The 19,382-nt window shown below is 37.2% G+C and overlaps 1 protein-coding gene across 9 annotated transcripts in view; it reads right to left on the minus strand.

Annotated features, from left to right (window-relative positions):
• The window catches only part of RPS6KC1 (ribosomal protein S6 kinase C1), a 210,675-nt gene that overhangs the window by 102,713 nt on the left and 88,580 nt on the right, over nucleotides 1-19,382 (minus strand). Inside the window, exon 1 of one of the 9 annotated variants that reach the window (XM_069544181.1) lies at nucleotides 3,657-5,319. The exons of the other annotated variants lie outside the window; for them this stretch is intronic. The gene's annotated coding sequence lies outside the window, so the exon portion shown is untranslated. Of the gene's footprint in view, nucleotides 1-3,656; nucleotides 5,320-19,382 lie in introns of those variants that run through there. 9 annotated transcript variants of the gene reach the window in all.

The raw sequence follows: 19,382 nt of genomic DNA on the forward strand, positions 1-19,382 counted from the left end.
GGATACATATTTTAATTGGTATGCAGAAGCTTCTACAGGCTTCAAAATGCCAAAAAGAACTTTAAAGTTTCATTACAAAAAACTAATAAAAAATTAAAGACACAAGAGGTATCTAAAACAAAGGATTATAAGACAGACACAGCTCCTACTGCCCCCTATCTACCATTATCTAGTACTCACTCGAGTAGTCCTCTGTTTGAACTGTCTTTCTACTCTGAAGAGACCTACAGGGCCATAAACAAAAGTCTATGAGGTTAATGGCCTTAAAGGTACCCCCACCACCACCATGTAGCTCTGAAAGAAGGACTCTGTAAAGACCCCTCTCAGAGATGATGAGACTGAGGATTTTCTGGTAAACTGCTACACCATTCCCTTAAACAACCAAGGGGAAGCTAAAATCAAAAATTAATTTTAAACCCTTGACAAATTCTGGTAAACATCAGAGACACATTCTTTCCACTTAAACCCCACTTAGAACCTGCAGACAGGATCTTGGAAATAAACTGGCAAAAGTTAGCTAAGGGGAAGAATTATTATAATTCTTCTGGATCTCTGTCTGTAGTACCCAATAAAGAGAAAAATATGTTTTTCATCCCATTACAGGATGCCTCTTAAGTCCAAAGGGCTGTTCAATACTGTCAGAAATATTTACTGTTTATTCAAGCTGAAAACTGATAAGATTTTATTTTTAAAATTTTAAACAGATCTGTGGTCAAAAGTTGGCCAAATTGGAAGCTGATATACAGAGCCTGCTAAGAACTTTTTAAGGCCTTCTCCCCTAAACTAAAATAATGTACCCAGCAGCAAAGAAAAACTTTCTATAGCCCTTGAAAGGACTTATGGGTGGATCAACTTATGATGTCATTTAAGTAACCACCCAATTCCTTGAGTAGTTGAGAGCAACTGTCCTTATCCTACAAATCTTTGCAAGACTAGAAATGCAGCTCAAGGCAGTCCAAAATTCACCTATTCCTTTTCCCAGTCCCATAACCTCCCTTATTTACTTAAAATTCTTATAACTTGCATTTTTTTCTTATGTCTTTGGGATGTAAATATTAACATACAAACTTCAGAGAGGTAATTCTTATCAGTTAAAAAAAAAAAACACAGGAGAGGGGAGCTGGGGGTAGGTCATTTGGAACTTGAATTAGTGAGGAATCTTACATGTAGAGAAGCTATGCGGTCCCTGTTCACGCCTGTCTATACATTCACATGTGCCTATACCTGTGTTACAGATATATTTTCTACCTCTGGATTGTACAGCCAAAATGAATTTATAGAAGAGCTCTATTTAATTGGCTTACAAAAAATTAAACACTTCATGTATTCATAAAATTCTTTAAAAAACAAGAAAAATTAACCCCAGTCCTTTTGAGGTTCATATGATCTGAGATAACATTGAGTAACTAAGCTTGTTTTAAGTTTGTTGATTTAATTAAAACAGACAGACATGTCTTTAAAGTTACTGATATTAAAAATAATGAAAGTATACACCTTTCATTCAACCCAGGCTCACTAAAGATCAAATAAGTTCATGTTATCTATTACAAATTTTTTCAGCAAGAAAAATGGCTTAGAATGAACACTGACATTGTCTAATGTCTCATGAAGCTTTTGTGGGCAGTCTAAGCATAATTGTTAAAAACAAGTAAATGAAATAGATGTCTAATAGTGTCTCCAAATCTTTATGGTAACCTGAAATTCCATTAAGTTAAATGATAGTCATTAAATATCCAGATCATTTCCAAACAAGGTAGAGCACTGAAATATTAATTACTGAACACAAGTTTATTTAATTTTTGTTTTCTTTTATAGAGAAATTAAAGGTATTTTGTTCTCTTAATAAGCTTGTTTTTGCCACACTGAGAAACTATAAGAAAACACATTTCTAGAAATTTTAAAAATATTTATGAATCTGCCAATCCATGGAATGCTGATGTGAAAGATAGTTCATAATTGCTTACTTCCCAGTTTTCACTAGAAACAAGTTTAAAAACAAGGTTTCTAAGGGTTAAAAATTCTCATATTGATAATTAAAACTACTAGAAATAATAAGGAAAAGGAATTTTATGTGTTATCAGGACTGGCTAACATGGGAATGAGTCTGATTAAGTGAGTTTTAATATCAAAAGTAAGCTGGTATAAAATTAGAATTTGACTTTCTCCCTATTGAAAGGGACAAAGCTTTCTTAGACTATTGGTCTGCTTTTGACAATCAGAGATTATAAAAGGTTTTTCTTTACCTTTTGAACAATCTGCCAGGGAGGAGGTAGAGGACACAAAGATCTTGTGCTTTGTCAAAATAAGCACCTATGTTCCTGTTGTCTATATCAGACCTTTGATTTCTTAAACCTAGTCCTCTCAATATTAAAAGAGCTAATTTTCACTCAGAACGATGTAGTCTATATTTGCCTGTAAAGTCTTTGTCACTTTGGTTAAATACATAAGTACTGTTTCGCAGTGTCCTATGACCCTAGGTGACCAAGTATTTTTAAACCTTTTAATATTTTTGACAAACTTCCCCAAAATCAAATTCTAAAAGAAGTCTTTCTGACCTCAAACTAACTTTGGGATGTTTTTAAGAGGGCCCCAAGCATATTACAAAAGATTTTGTTTGCTCTTCTCATAAAAAGATAGATGTTAAATTAATTAGACTTATTTGATATGTTAAGTTACATGTGAAGAGGCATTGAGAAATAAAAATACTAAGCTTTATGTTGTATTTATATAGGATATAAGTACTTTTAAAACTATATGAAGTTCCTAGAAATCTGATATATGTTAGTATCTGGTAATGTTGTGATAAAACATTATAATACACATAGTGATATTTTATTTATAATAGTAATATAATAGTAACTCTGATAATGTTATCAGTCATAATTCTAGTTACTGTCTTAGAGTGCTATGTATCATAGAAATAATCAAATTTCCCTGTCAACTACGCTGTAATGAACTCTAATCAGATCTTTAACCATGGCATTTTAAGTCTTTTGACATTTACAGACAGTTATTGCTTTACTCTGAGGTTTTTCCTAAAGCATTCCTAAAAAGTGTTCTTTCTTCAGAGAAATTTCTAAAAAGCATTCTGACAGGTACTCTAGGATACAAGTTTATGGGAACTTTCAGATCATCATACCAACTGGGTAAGGATTTATAGAACTCTAAGGAAAAAACCAGATTCATAAAACTGCTAACAAAAGATGAAGATCAAAAACTAACTGCATAGGACTGAATGAACTGATAAAGATGTGTATAATTTTTTTATGATTTTTTTTGTTTAAAACATTGCTGGTTCTTTTGTGTTTTGTTTTTCCAGGCTTAAGGAAATCCTCTTTTCTCTTAAAAGCTTTCAGCAATTTGGTAATAACATTTGTGAACTAAAGGGAAACATTTATTTTTTCTCCTTACTTGATCTCACCAAAATTCAGAAACTCTTGAGTATTCTTTCCATTGTAATAAATGTCATTATTTGCATAAGTTCAATAAGAATCTGTTCTCATTATACCAGAACATAACTGGAAATACTCGCTATATCACAAAGGCTTTAAACAGAATGTCATAGTTGAGAGAAATGTGTATAGACCCAGATATGACCAGACAACTTGGAAAAACTGGCCGAGTGCCTTACTTAACACGTTTACCATCAGCCTTACCAGATGAGTATGGACGGTTACACTTCCTGGCAGGCCCAGCAACCTCGAAGAGAGGAGTTCACTCAGACTGTAGGTGCTGCAAGGAAAATCTAGTGATGATTCTTAGATTGGCTTTTGAGTCTCAAAGGATTTTAAGAGTTCAGTCTGAGACCCCTTATGAAAATTTCCACCAAAGCAGTCTTAAAAAGAACTTACACAATCAATCACTATTCTTGCTGCATTTGTGTAAATAATCAAGCCAGTCTAATGCAAACTAACTAATTTTACTGTAATTATCCTTTAAAAAGAGAAGTGGAGATTATTGTATGCAGAAGAATTATGCCTGGACTTTTGTCTATTTTAGAGTCTCACCCCATCAACTGGTTTTGAGGTTTTGTGATACATCTAGCAACTGAACTAGACCCTAAATTCTTCTAGTTTCCTCAAATATCTGGCTACAACTCTCCAAACTAACATTTCTAATTCTCTCTGACCCTTCTAATTTAAAATTACCAAAAACAAAGACTGCCCTTGAACCTTCTTGGAAGGGACTAACTGTAACAACCAGGTCCTCTTCCCTTGCCCAGATGGCAGTCAGGCTTCAGGCACTTGAGCCATGGAGATGCGTCTCACAGCTGAAGATGGCTCCACCTGACATCTGGTCCTGGACAGGCACGAGGGACCTCTGAATCAACTGTCAAGGGAGAGCAGTAGCTGACATCAGGGTAGACTGCTTCTGCCCATGATGTCAGATCAAGACAAAACATGAAATCCTTTATTCTTCTCTTTCTTTCCTTTACTCTGGAATTGGAAAGACATTTACACATCTCTCAGTCCAGTCCTAAGTAGGGTAACATCTCAGCCTGCTGGGTTTGTCTCTAAAGATTCTGATCTACCCAACACTAGAGGTCTCCTGGTCCTCCCTGTGACTAATTTCTCTTCTATCCCAATGCCAATGGGAACTATCATCAACACCACCCCCTCAACCTAGAAGTCTCTTACCAACTTCAACTCTTGTGGTCAGAATATCAAGTAGTGTTTCTATCTTTCTCCAATTATAATACTTACCAGTTAGACACAATCGCCTACATAATTTTAGGTCATTTGCACCCCCACATTCCCATGATTATCTAGATGAATCTGCCCCCACTCACTAGGAGATCTCACCAGCAGCACCCATCTTTGCAAGGTGGGTGCCTCTTTCTTTCAGACTAAAAGATTTTCTTTCTGTATGCACTGAAATCCTAATTGACTCCTGGTTTGAACACTAAAAACAGCAATCCCTGTGAATGATCCATTAGCAGCATCCCTTGAACAGGAATACAGTTCGTGCCCCGATAGGGCTAGTCTTTGTTTGTGGTGGTTATAGTTCTCCTTGGGCCCATGAATGCCGAGATGGCTGGCATACAAACCATGTGATGCCTCTTAGGTTATCTAACAGTACCCCTAACTTTCCATGAATGAACGAGTCCCCTCATTGGTTAACTCCCATAGATTTACATCAGAAAGTTAGACAAGGCCTACCAGGAGGTGTTCATGACTCAGAATTCACTTCCTTTGGCAATGCCATGCCTTCCTGGTGAGGAGCAAATGTAACTGAGAATGTGATTTTAAAATTCTCCTTAGTTCTTGAAGATATTCAAGAAATCTGCTGCTAAAACAACAGCTGTCCCCAAAAAACTCCTCGGACTCTTCAGCCAGAATTGTTCCTCAAAATAGAAGAGCCCTTAATTATCTTTTAGCTGAGCAGGGAGGTGCTGTGGCCAACACAAACTGCTGTGCCTAGATTAACACTTCAGGGGAAGCTGAAACAATTATGTAAAATCACTGAGCAAGCCACATGGTTAAAAAGGTGACTCCTTCAGGAGGGTTGTTCTTTGCTTTATTTGGTCTCAATTAATTTGGATCTTGGGGACCATGGTTCCAATATTCACTCCAAATACTGGGAATTATCCTGCTTTTGATTATTATAATCATAATAATCTCCCTGGTACATTATACTGAACCTTAAACTTTGATCACATTTCTCAGTTAAGCTAAGGGTTTGATCAAAGGGGGAGAATTGTTTAAAAAAAAGAAAAAGAAACAACATGTCTGGAATGGAGTCACTTGTGCTAAACCCATATCACCAAACCAAGACTTAACTTTCAACTTTTCCAAGGATTGGAATCTTAACCAATAGACCTGGAATTTCCCAGTTAGGACCAGTGAGATAATATGCATAATAAACCCCTTCGGGACTTCCCTGGTGGTTCAGTGGCTAAGAATCTGCCTTCCAATGCAGGGGACATGAGTTCAGTCCCTGGTTGGGGAACTAAGATCCCCACAGGCCATGGGGCAACTAAGCCCATGCACCACAACAAAGAACTAGAAAAGCCAAAAAATAAAAATAAAAGAAGAACCTTTTGACCCCAAAGGAAAGAGACCTCGCTCAAAATAATCCTTATTTTTATTTTAAAGGTGAGAATCCAAAAGACAAATCATTCAATTCCTTCAAAAGAATATTACCTGGACATTCTCTTTCTGACAATAAACTCTTCTAAGTAAGAAAATAAGTAAATAAACAACCCCCTAAATGTTCCAGATGATGATAATCCCCTAAGGATTCTGTTCTAATTAAATGACTTCTAAAAGATTAAGATAAAAAGATTAGGAGAAGGAAAAGGGAATAAAGAATTAAAACCAAGGAGTTAAAACTTTCTCTTAAAAGATGGAATAAAAATAAGATAGGAGAAAATTTGGAAATCAAACTCCACATAAACTTAAGAGTTTTTTTATCTGCCACACAGATAAATATGGAAAGTCCCTCAAGCCATACAAAAGTTTTTACTCATCTTTTCACTGCCTATAGGAGACATCTTAAAAGAAGTAGCAAATCTACGGAAGATTCAGTTCAACAACTGTTTTCTTGATGTCATGATACGGAATCACATTTTTTTCCTCAGATGATATAAAATGATAAACAGAAATACTGACTATAATCTGTAAATCCTTCTCAACTGTAGAAGCTTTACAGACTCTCTTAATGCATCCCACTGGTGGCTCAGGCAGTAAAGAGTCTGCATGCAATGCAGGAGACCCAGGTTCTATCCCTGAGTCAGGAAGATCCCATGGAGAAGGGAATGGCAACCCACTCCAGTATTCCTGCCTAGAGAATCCCATGGACAGAGGTACCTGGAGGGCTGCAGGCCTTGCTATCACAAAGAATTGGACATGACACACTTTCACTTTCACCTTAAAAATTAAGTTGACTTAGTGCATACTAGAATTAGAACAGATGCTATCCCATCTTTCTTCAGACTGATCTAAGGTAAAGATATACATATCACCATGTTTAAACAGTTCAAAGTATGTGTAAAGCAATACTCCCAGAATATATCACATGTGAAGCTCATTTCAAGATAACAATGAAAATCCCCCTAGCAACTGGCTTTCTTTAAGTAAGCCATCAAAGTGAAAAAGTTCTCCATATCACTTAGTCCTGCCCTTCCTACCCCTTTCAGAAGGAAAGATATCTACTAGTTACTAACCATATATTACATTCCAGAAAATCAACTCAATGTTTATAGTCATTTCAGTGTTATCACTGAATATTACATATAGAAGACTATCAATAAAATTTTGTTAAACAAATGAATGGAAAAGTTAAGTGAATGATTTTGCACCAATAGTACACAGTCTGATAACAATACCTTCCCGCCTACAGATGACCCAATTATAACTTAGTGCCTTTCATAACAGTCACATAAATGCATTTCAGAAATATGTATAATTATTGTCTTTATCATCTGTGTATATAAAAGGAATATAAAGGAATATAGCATAGACGGGCCATGGCTGAACTAAAGAGAGAGTCTGTATTTGGTCTAATTTTACATTATAACTATCAGTGAGGAAAATACAACACAAATATTCTAATTATAAATCACTGTGAAGTCTATGAACTCTCTATTGTTTGACAATTTTGGAAAATGTGTTTCTTAACAGTTTATAAAAGTATGATATGTCTGCACAGTGATCTGGTTATTTTTTATTTTTCAAATAAACACACTTTGAGACCACAAACAGAAACACAGTGTAATCTTCTGAGAAAAAGCAGAGCTACATTTTTAATACTCCCTAACAGGGAATAAATAGGCTGAACTTCCATGCAATTTATTAACAGCTCTATGTTTAAGATACAGCTGAAGCTCTAAATTATATAAAAGTACGTAACTCAAATAATAACAAAATAATGATTAACTCCTTGCCCAAGTGCCTAACAACCTGCCAGAATTAAAATAGTAGTAGTAGTGTTCCCACCTAGAGTATTTTAGTTTTGTTTGGTTTATTTTAAAATACTCATAGACATACACAATTCTTCCAATCAGAATCACGGTTTTTTCCTCCCCCCCCCCACCCCAATAACCACAGGGATTAAACCAGCCCTCTCATTTTAATGTTTTTAAATTGTGTTGCTAAAGATATAAAAATGCGGTGATACTGATGACAGAGACCATCTAATAAAATAAAAAAACCCTTCGAGAATCCTCATCTATCTCACTGATTTTGCTGTAGAGCAGCTGTGCCTCACAGATTCACATGAATGAAAATATTTAGACGAGAAACCACCCACTTAGTTTATTTTCCATATGACTTTCCTGTAATTATTTTGTAAACTGTTCACACAACAATACATAAAAACATCTGCAAAAACAGGTAATTAATGTGTCAAGCCAAACTAATGCATTTTTTATGGTGTCCATGCTTCGTCAACTGTAATTATAACTCTTTTTTAAGCAAATGATGATGTGTTTGTTGCAATGTGCAAGTGGTTATTTTAGATGCTCTGTTTACTCTTCATACAATCTGAATATAAAGCTCCTCAGCTACTTTACCCCACATCGATGCTTTACCTAGCTTTTTGCAGAAGCAGGAAAGTGGCTCTCTTTTCCAAGCTATAATTTCCAGTAAACATTTTTGTCATTAAAACATGAAATTCTAAACATAAAAGTCATTACCAAAATAGCCAACAATTCAAGAAATAATATGCCCACAGATGATTCAACAGGACTTTCTTCCTTCAGTTGTAACCACCTGAGAATGCAGCACTTTTTGCCAATCGACTACAGTATAAGCCTTCTGAACATCAGAGATTTAGAAGGTGCATTGTTTTTTGAATGTATAATATTCATTCCATCTAGACCACCAAATATACATATCTTCGAAATGAGACCAACAAATGAAGAATCAAATCCTGCCCAGTATACTGCTTCATAATCAATTCATCCTGCTTGAGTTCTAACTATGTGAAAGATCATCTTAATTATCATTACTATTATTATACATTAACAATATTGTTAATAATAATCCTTAAATGGACATTCTTCTAGGCCTAAGGTATGTGATCTGTTAAATTCTGTTTCCAGGGGAAACAAAATCTAAAATTAATGAAGAAGCACAACAATACAAGATTTTTCTGGGGTTCCTTCTTTTCTTAAAAAAGGTAGTTTTGGGGATTTCCCTGGTGATCCAGTGTCTGGGAATCCACCTGCTGATGCAGCGAACATGGGTTCAATTCCTAACATGCCACCGAACAACTAAGCCCGTACACCATAACTACTGAACCTGCACTCTAGAGTCCATAAGCTGCAACTCCTGAAGTCCACACACCTAGAAACCATACTCTGCAACAAGAGAGGCCACCTCAATGAGGTGCCCTGCAACAAAACAGTAGCTCCAGCTTGTCGCAACTAGAGAAAGCCGACACACAGCAATCAAGACCCAGCAGAGCTATAAATAAATAAATAAATATTTTTTTGAAAGAAGAAAAGTAATTTTTAAAACATCTATGATTAAAACCCACAGTATTTTTTTTAAAAAAGTGGTAATAAAGAATTCTTAGTATACAAGGTTTTCACAATCAAAATTTTGAGAGATAATATAAGAATTAGCCCTTCTGGGTCCAAACTTTTATAACTCTTAATCTTAATACAAATACATCTAAACCGAGTTATTCCATTCTTCCCCTGACTATCAGCTATGACAGGTGATATGACAGGTGATATGATACTGTGATATGCTACAGGTGTCTTCTGGAACACAGTGTAGGTGTCTGTCTATCCCTACCTTGTTCTCAAAAAGAACATGAGGAAAATATTAGAGTAAATCAAATGACAGTTTCCCAGCTGCGAAGCATGTGTTTTAGGTCAAATGCTAATTCTGGACAAATTAGTGAAAGCATTCAGTTGTGTCCAACTTTTTGTGACCCCCCTGGACTGTAGTCCGTGAAATTCTCCAGGCCAGAATACTGGAGAGGGTAGCCTTTCCTTTCTCCAGGGGATCTTCCCAACCCAGGGATCGAACCCAGGTCTCTCACATTGCAGGTCAGTTCTTTACCAGCTGAGCCACAAGGGAAGCCCAAGAATGCTGGAGTGGGTAACCTATCCCTTCTCCAGAAGATCTTCCCAGCCCAGGAATCGAACTGGGGTCTCCTGCATGGCAGGCAGATTCTTTACAAACAATTTAGGGTTGAGTCTAATTAAAACAGAACAGAGTCCTAGTTCCAAAGATGCTGGGACAGGAAACACAAGACCAAGACCTAGAAATGTGCCAAGACAAAAGTATATTTGTTGAAGCTAGAAATCAAACTTAGGGTCAGATTAGCAGAAACTCTCAATTCTGAGTTCTCACCATTTATGTAGCAACAAACATTAATGTAATAATGCATATAATTAATGTCATTTCAAATGGTTGCATTCTACACATTGTCAACCTTTCGGGATAAATAACACTAATGTCTGTGTGGAGTACTGACAGGACAGGCAGAGGTCATTTTAAACCTACCTGACACTTTCACAATCTACCTTAATGCATACTGGCTATTTATTATACATATTTTAAGATTTCACTTAACTATCACCTCTTCCAGAAGCCTTTCCTATAAGCCTGCTCCTTCCCCTTGGTCAAGTGCCCACTTCTATGTCTCTACAGAAGCACTCTCATTCAAAATTATTTATAGGGAATTTTCTATGGAAAAGCTACTATGCTAGAAGATACAACAATGAATAAGAAAATTCCTTGCATTCAAGGACATCTACAAGTAAATAAAGAGACATTAATTCAACAAATAATTAGATGAACAAATATTTCATAGTAAATATAAGCACTTGAAACAAAACAGCGTACAGTGACCACAAGGTTCAAGGAATCTATTCTGGTCTAAACAGAGGTAAGGAAAGGCCTCCTTGGGGAACTGACACTGAAACTGCGACCTGATGACCAAGGAGGTAGCAACTGAGGAGACACAGAAAGCCGCTCAAACACAGCCCAGCTCACATGACAGTATTAACACAGAAAAGACCTTGCTGCCTGCCAGGAGGCAAAGAAGCCACTGCGGCTAAAGAAGGTGAGGTGAAGAGTGGTTCAAGATGAGCCTGGAGAGGCAGGCAGAAGCCACAGCATCCACAGCCTTGGAGGCCATAATATCTGTGGATTTTGTCCTCAAAGTAATGAGTTTAAGGCACAAAAGTGACATGATTAGACCATTTTTAAAAGATCACTCAGGCTACTGGTAGAGAAAGAATAAATTAGAATCAAGCAAGAGAAGCGCAGGGGAAAAAAAAAATTATAGAGTTGTTAGAAAAGCAATGATGGAAGGTGGGACTTCCAGATTATTAGAGAGAGGAACTGGAGAAAACATCTTCCCAGACAAAACTGGTCAAAATTATCAAAAAATCACAGTTCTGGAAACTGACTATAGAGAAACAGAAAATTAAGAAATACATATGTAAGAAAAAGTGCTGAACTGCAACAGAGAAGCAAGGGTGTTTTAACACGCAGCTACTCCTACCCATCCCTAGCCAAATGCTGACAAGGGATGTGGGGATCAACAGTCTTCCTGATGCTGGAGGGGACTAGTCTGACATCCACTGGAGAAAGCTCCAGGCTATTAAAATCAACAGCAAACAGTGAAAACAGGCAAGACAAAAATTTAACAGAGAAATCTGAGAAACTAGGTAAGTCAGTGTGCTTTGATAAGCTCCCACATAGTCATAGGGATCCTGAAAGTTATACACATGCACAGAAGAGATCGCAGGGGTCATAACTACCCACTCACTCTCGGTGAACAGGAGACCCTGCAAAAACAGAAAGTAAAACCAGGGAAGACTTACAAACCACCTGAATTTTTAAAGCCTCAGCCCACACACAGTCTCAGCAAATGGCAGAAGCCTCACTAACTAAGGCAGTTTAAGCATCATCTCTACATAATCACTGACTGGCCACAAACAACCCTAGGTAAATGGAAGGGAGGAGGTAGAATTTTAAGAGTTGCTCTGTTATCTAAAATGTCAACTTTTCAACAAAAAAATACGAGACACGCAAAGAAACAAGAAAGGTATGGCCCATAATCAGAATAGAAAGCAGTCAGTAAAAACTCTCTCTGAAGGGCATGCGTGCATGCTGAATCACTTCAGTCGTGTTGGACTCCTTGTGACTCTATGGACTGCAGCCGCCAGGCTCCCCTGGTCACGCTATTCTACGGGCAAGAATACTGGAGTGAGTTGCCATGCCCTTCTCCAGGGCATCTTCCTGACCCAGGGATCGAACCAACATCTCTTATGTCTAACCTGCACTGGCAGGCGGATTCTTTACCGCTAGTGCCACTTGGGAAACCCATCTCTGAAGGGACTCATATCTAAGAAGATCAACAAATATCATGGATACAACAAATATCAGCAAGGATAAACTTAAAGAGTCTCACACCCAAATACATAACAGCCAAACTGTCAAAAGCCAAAACAGAAAATCTTAAAAGTAGCAAAAGATAAACATTACTTATCACATACTAGGGGATCTCAACAAAATTTAACAACTGACTTATTATCAGAAAAATGAAAACCAAAAGGCAGTGATATAGCATATTCAACATGCTGAAAAAGGGCATAAAAACCTGTCAAACAAGAATCCAATATCTAGGGAAAGCATCTTTCAACAATAAAGACAAAACAGAGACCTCCCTGGTGGTCCAGTGGTTGGGAGTCCACCTTCCAGGGTGGGACACGTGCATTCAATCCCTGGGCGAGGAATTAGGATCCCACGTGCCATGGGCAACCGAGCCCACAAGCTGCGACTAGAGAAGCCACACACGGCAGCTAGAGAGGCCTGCACACAGCAACTACTGAATCCAAGTGCTCTGGAGCCCTGCGCCCCGGCAGGAGAGGCCCACATCCTGCAACTAGAAAACCCGCTTCGTGCCACGACTGGACAAACTGTGTGTGCCCTGAGGACCCAGCGCAGCCAAAACTAAAACGTAAAGACAAAATGAACATTCCTACAGAAACATTGAGAGAATTTGTTGCTAACAGACTTGCCTTGGGAAAATTTTTAAAAAGATAGCATATTTCTTCTCATTTCTTCTCCAAAGTAGTTTCAAAAACAAGCAAATTTAATCAGTAATTGTAAAACTGCACTGTAGGGCTTATATAAAGATAATACATATGAAAATACTAGCAAAAGGAAGGGAAGGAAGCTATACTGAAGCAAAGTTTCTCTATATCAGTAGAATTAAGGCAGTTTTACTCTCAAGTAGAAATGTTTTAAGTTAAAAGGCTTATTACTTTAATCTTCAGAAAAAGCATTATGGGGGGAGGAAGGAGAGGGTGGGATGTATGGAGAGAGTAACATGGAAACTTCCATTACTATATGTAAAATATATAGCCAACAGGAATTTGCTGTGTGACTCAGGGAACTTAAACAAGGGCTCTGCAACAACCTAGAGGGGTAGGATGCTGAGGGAGATGGGAGGGAGGTTCAAGAATGAGGAGACATATGTATACCTATGTCTGATTCATGTTGATGTTTGGCATAAACCGACAAAATTCTGTAAAGCAATTATCCTTCAATTAAATAATTTTTTTTAAAAAACCATTATGGAAAATCAGTCAAATCAAAGTCAAAATGATATAGTCTAGGAAAAAAAAAAAGATAATAAAGATAGCCTAGAAATATATCTACTTGCCACAGAGGAGGCAGTAAAAGCAAAAAGAAATGAGACATATAGAAAACAAATAGTGAGACAGCAGACATAAATCCGATGATATTATTAAATACATTAAATGAATATGGATTAAACATGCCAATCAAAACGAAGAGATTATAAGACCAATTTTAAAAAAAATCTAACTACATTCCATCTACAGGAGACAGACTTTTATTCAGACAAATATAGGTTGAAAGAAAAAGAATGGAAAAACGTATCATACAAAAAGTAATCATAAGAGAGGTAGATAACTATACTAACATCTATTGAAATAGATTCTAAGAAAAAAAATTTACTAGAGACAAAAACAATGTTAAAGTTAAATTAATCCAGGTTTATTCATGATAACTATTTTATACCAAGATTTTACTTTAATCGTGAACTTTTAACCCACAGCCAATAAAGCAGGTATGCTTTCATTAATCAGAGAATAACTTAACAACACCTCATATAGTTCAAAAATCAATTTAATTATAAGTTCCTATGACTAGTCCATAATGACTGATTATCAAAAATTACAGAGACTACCAAAATGTGGGAAATGTCCTACAAACATAAATATGATAGCCATGTTATAGAAAGTGTCCTGAAACCTTCAAATAAAATAATGTATCAAGCATCCCCATTTCAAGTCCCTGTGTTAAAATGATTAAATAGTATGACCTGGCCATAAAGAAAGTCTCAACAATTTTCAAAAAGTTAAAATCATTCGGACAAAGTCCCCTGGACACCATGGAATTAAGCTAGCAATAGAAGCAAAAAGATAATCAGAAAAAATCTCAATTGCTAGGATATTAAATAGTACACTTGATCTTTCCAACCCAGAGACTGAACCCAGGTCTCCTGCATTGCAGGCAGATTCTTTACCATCTGAGCCACCAGGGAAGCCCTAGAAATATATTACTTAGAAGTAATTCACAAGTGCAGCAGGTAGACTAATGGACCCCTAAGATGTCTGTGCCCTAACAAAGAAACCTGTGAATATTCTACTTTACTTGGCTAAACAACTTTACAAAATGTGATTAAGGTTACAAATTTTGAGACTGGGCAATTTTCCTGGATTATCAAGGTGGGCCCAACCAAATCACCTGGGTTCTTAAAAGCAGGTAACATTTCCTTGCTAAGAATCAAAGTGAGATATAACTATGGAAAAATGACCAGGCAGATACAAAATTGCTGGTTTTCCAGGTAGAAGACATGCAGGTGGCCTCTAGAAGCTGGAAATACCTGCCCAAACTTTGATTTCAGCCTGTAAGATTCATGGCAGATTTCTAACCTACAGAACCATAAAATAATAAATTTGTGTTATAAATCTGTAGTAATTTTATGTAACAGAATCTAACTCTTTCTTGACAAAACCACCCAGAAAACTAGAAACAAATGGGAACTTCTTCAACATTATAAAAGACACCTATGAAAAACCAATAACTAACATCATAGTCAATGGTTAATGACAAAGCTCTCCCCCTATGATCTGGAACAGGACAAGGATGCCTACTTTCCCAATGCTCCTGAACACTATACTAGAAGTTCTAGCCAGAGCATTAGATAAGAAATAAAAGGCAACCAAACTGCAAAAGAATACATAAAACTACATCTATTCACAGATAAAATAACCCTATATGTAGAAATCCCAAGGAATTTACAAACACCTAGCTAGAGCTAACAGATGAATTCAGCAAGTTGTCAGATACAAGATAAACACACAAAAATCAGTTGTGTTTTAACACACTAGAAGTCAACAATCTGCCAAGAAAATAAATGAAACAATTCCATTTATGATAGCATTGAAAAATATAAATATCTAGGAACCTATTTAACCAAGGAGGCAAAAGACTCATATGCTGAAAATCACAAAACATTGCTGAAAGAAAGATCTAAATAAATAAGACACCTATGTTCACAGATTGAAAGACTTAATATTGTTAAGACGGCAATATTGCCCAAATTTATTTAGATTTAATTCAGTGCCCAGTAAAACTTCAATAGCTTTTTTTGGCGGAAATAGAAAACATGATTTCTACAATAATAAAAACAAACTTTGAAAATAAAATATGTCAATTATACCTCAGTTTTTTACAGTGATTTTCAAATTCATATAGTTATAAGGAGACCCCACAGTAGAAACAACATTGACAATGGAAAAAATTCTCAAAGAAGATCACAAATCAAAAAAGCTAGGAGCCAATGTATTAGATGGCTAGACAATCATGCCACTATTGCTTGTAAAAAATAGAAGTTTGGGGATCTCCTTGGTGGTCCAGTGGCTAAGAACCCACCTTACAATGCAGGGGACGCAGGCTGAATCCCTGGTCAAGGACCTAAGATTCCCACATGCTGGGGAGAACTAAACCTGCCTGCCACGACCGCGGAAGCCCCCACATCCTGGAGCCTGCACGCTGCAACTAAAGAAGCTGTGCACCGCAAGGAGAATTTCCGCATGCCTCAACTAAGACTTGACAGAGCCAAATAAATAAACAAATATGTTTCTTAAAATACAGGTTTCTGTCTTGTTAGCCTTATAAATATGCTTTGTATTGAAATGGGCAATCCCTTAGAGAAAAAGTGGGCCGAATAATATTTTCGTAAGATCATCAGAGTTAACACCATAAACAGCCAAACAAAGTTTAAAGCTACATATTTTCATTCCTGGAATTCAGCAATAAGAAATCATGTGACTTGCTTCTCTTCATCAAACATAAACTTACTACTACCTTTCTCATATATCCATCCATTCTAAAGCAAAGTTACCCTTTGAGTGTCCTCATATTTGAGTAACTCATTCAAAGGAATAAACTGATGGTCAAAAACTATTTTATAAAGCATGTGAATATATATTATTATGACTGCACAGAGACTAGCCACATTCATAGAGCCTACACATGTCCTAGAACCAGCCCTGTAATTCTGAGCTAGTCCAAGTGACTGAAAGGAAACCTAGACATACATGTAGATTTATGATTTCTCCAGAAATTCTATTCCTCACTGTAGGAAGGGGAAGAAAAACAATCAAGACCCAGAAAGAGACCCAGAATGATGTAGTACCTCTACACTAGTTCAGCTTTTGAAATATGTCTGGACATCCCTGAGAGCCTAGCACACATAAACCCAGGGGATGGGTAAACCATGAAAAATGGTTTGGTACTGCTTATTATACCATTTACCAAGAGGAAAACTGCAGAAGACTGCTTGCATCTTTCAGCTGAGTGACAGCATCACAAGCAGTCTCACATGCCAAAAATATCAGCAAGTTTGACAAAAAAAAGACACCAACATCATCAAGAAACTCTTAATCAGTTCATTCACTCAGTCATGTCCGACTCTTTGTCACCCCATGGACTACAGCACACCAGGCTTCCCTGACCATTACCAACTCCCAGAGTTTACTCAAACTCATGTCCATTGAGTCGGTGATGCCATCCAACCATCTCATCCTCTGTTGTCCCCTTCTCCTCTGCCTTCAATCTTTCCCAGCATTAGGGTCTTTTCAAATGAGTCAGTTCTTCACATCAGGTGGCCGAAGTATTGGAGTTTAAGCTTCAGAATCAGTCCTTCCAATGAATACTCAGGACTGATTTCCTTTAGGATGGACGGGTTGAATCTCCTTGCAGTCTAAGGGACTCTCAAGAGTCTTTTCCAACACCACAGTTCAAAAGTATCAATTCTTTGGTGCTCAGCTTTCTTTATAGTCCAACTCTCACATCCATACATGACTACTGGAAAAACCATAGCTTTGCCTAGATGGACCTTTGTTGGCAAAGTAATGTCTCTGCTTTTTAATATGCTGTCTTTTAATATGCTGTCATAACTTTTCTTCAAAGGACTCTTTTCATAGTGATATTCATAATGCATGCAGGAGACTTAAAAAGAAAAGAGAGGGGAGAGAAGAAGACGGGAAGAGAAAGGAAAAAAGGAATGAGAGAAAGTAGAGGAGGTCTCATTTTGAAAGGCCATCATTCAATTTTATATTTTTATAAGAAACCACTATATAGTCACTATCACAATACCTGGTACATACAAGTAGTAAAAGCTTGTTGAACGGTCAACTGAATGAACAGATGGCTGAATGAGCAAAGAAATAAATGGGTAGAATGAAAAAGAAAAAAAAAACTTGAAGTTTAAAAACATTTGATTGTAAAGAAGATATATGTCTCCATTTTTATAGGAGAGATATATGTGAGAAGTAGCATGGCAGGGTGGAAAGGCGGCAAGATTTGGACTCAAAAGGACCTAGATTTAAATCCTGGATGAAACTTTTACTGGTCTGTGCTGCTAATATTTTATATAAGCCTTACTTTTGACTGGTTCAGGAGTGAGAAATGAGTACAACAGGGCTGTACATTGTCACCCTGTTTCTTTAACTTATACACAGAGCACATCATGTGAAATGTTAGCTGGAGGAGTTAAAAGCTGGAATCAAGACTGCCAGGAGCAACATCAACAACCTCAGACATACAGATGATACCATTCTAATGGCTGAAAGAGAAGAGGAACTAAAGAGGCTCTTGATGCAGGCGAAGGAGGAGAGTGAAAAAGCCAACTTAAAACTCAATATTGAAAAAAGTAATAAGATCATGGTATCCAGTCCCATCACTTCATGGCAAATAGAAGGGGGAAAGGTGGAAGCAGTAACAGAATTCCACTTGGGCTCTAAAATCACTGCAGCTGGTGACTGCAGCCACAAAGTTAGAAGACGACTGCTTCTTGGCAGGAAAGCTATGACAAACCTAGACAGTGCGTTAAAAAGCAAAGACATCGCTTTGCCAATAAAGGTCCATATAGTCAAAGCTATGGCTTTTCCAGTAGTCATGTATGGATGTGAGAGCCAGACAGTAAAGAAGGCAGAGTGCCGAACAATTGATGCTTTCAAACCACGGTGCTAGAGAAGACTCTTGAGAGTCCCTTGGAAAGCAGGCAGATCAAACCAGTCAATCTTGAAGGAAATCAACCCAGAATACTTTTCAGAAGGACTGATGCTGAAGCTGAAGCTCCAATTCTTTGGCCACCCTATGCTTTTTAGCTGACTCACTGGAAAAGACTCTGATGCTGGGAAAGACTGAAGGCAGAAGGAGAAGAGGGCAACAGGGGATGAGATGGCTGGATGGCATCACCGATGCAATGGCCATGAAATTGGGCAAGCTCTGGGAGATGACAAGGGGCAGGGAAGCCTGGCGTTCTGCAGTCCATGGGGCCATGAAGAGTCAGGCATGACTTGGCGACTGAACTAGTTTTCTCCATCTGTAAAATGGGGATTCCAGTAACCACCTTACAAACACAATAAACCAGCAATGTTGGCACCTAGAACAAACTGAACAAAACCAGCTCTCAAATCAATTCTGTAATTCATAATGTAGCCCACAGATGGGTGTTACTAACAATGCTCGCCATCTGGTAGCTTCCTCTTTTAAATAATTATTCTTGCTAACTAGGTGCCAAGCTTTTAGAATCATTATAGTGAATGTTTGCACCCTCTAAATTTTGGTGTCCTTAGAAAAAGCCCAGTAGGACTAGCCATAGTTCATAGTAGACAGGTTTGCTCTGAGGATTAAAAATAACATTAAGAAAAACCCGTTGTACAGTGACAGACATGTAATCAATAATAAATTATTGTTATTTAAATATTTCATGAATACCTTTATGTCATCCATTTGCCACTCCACATTATCACAATTATTCCAATAAGCCCACACTAAGAATACAGATTAATCATATCACTCACTTGTAGA

This window comes from Ovis canadensis, chromosome 12 (genome assembly GCF_042477335.2).
Source record: "Ovis canadensis isolate MfBH-ARS-UI-01 breed Bighorn chromosome 12, ARS-UI_OviCan_v2, whole genome shotgun sequence".
NCBI lineage: Eukaryota > Metazoa > Chordata > Mammalia > Artiodactyla > Bovidae > Ovis > Ovis canadensis.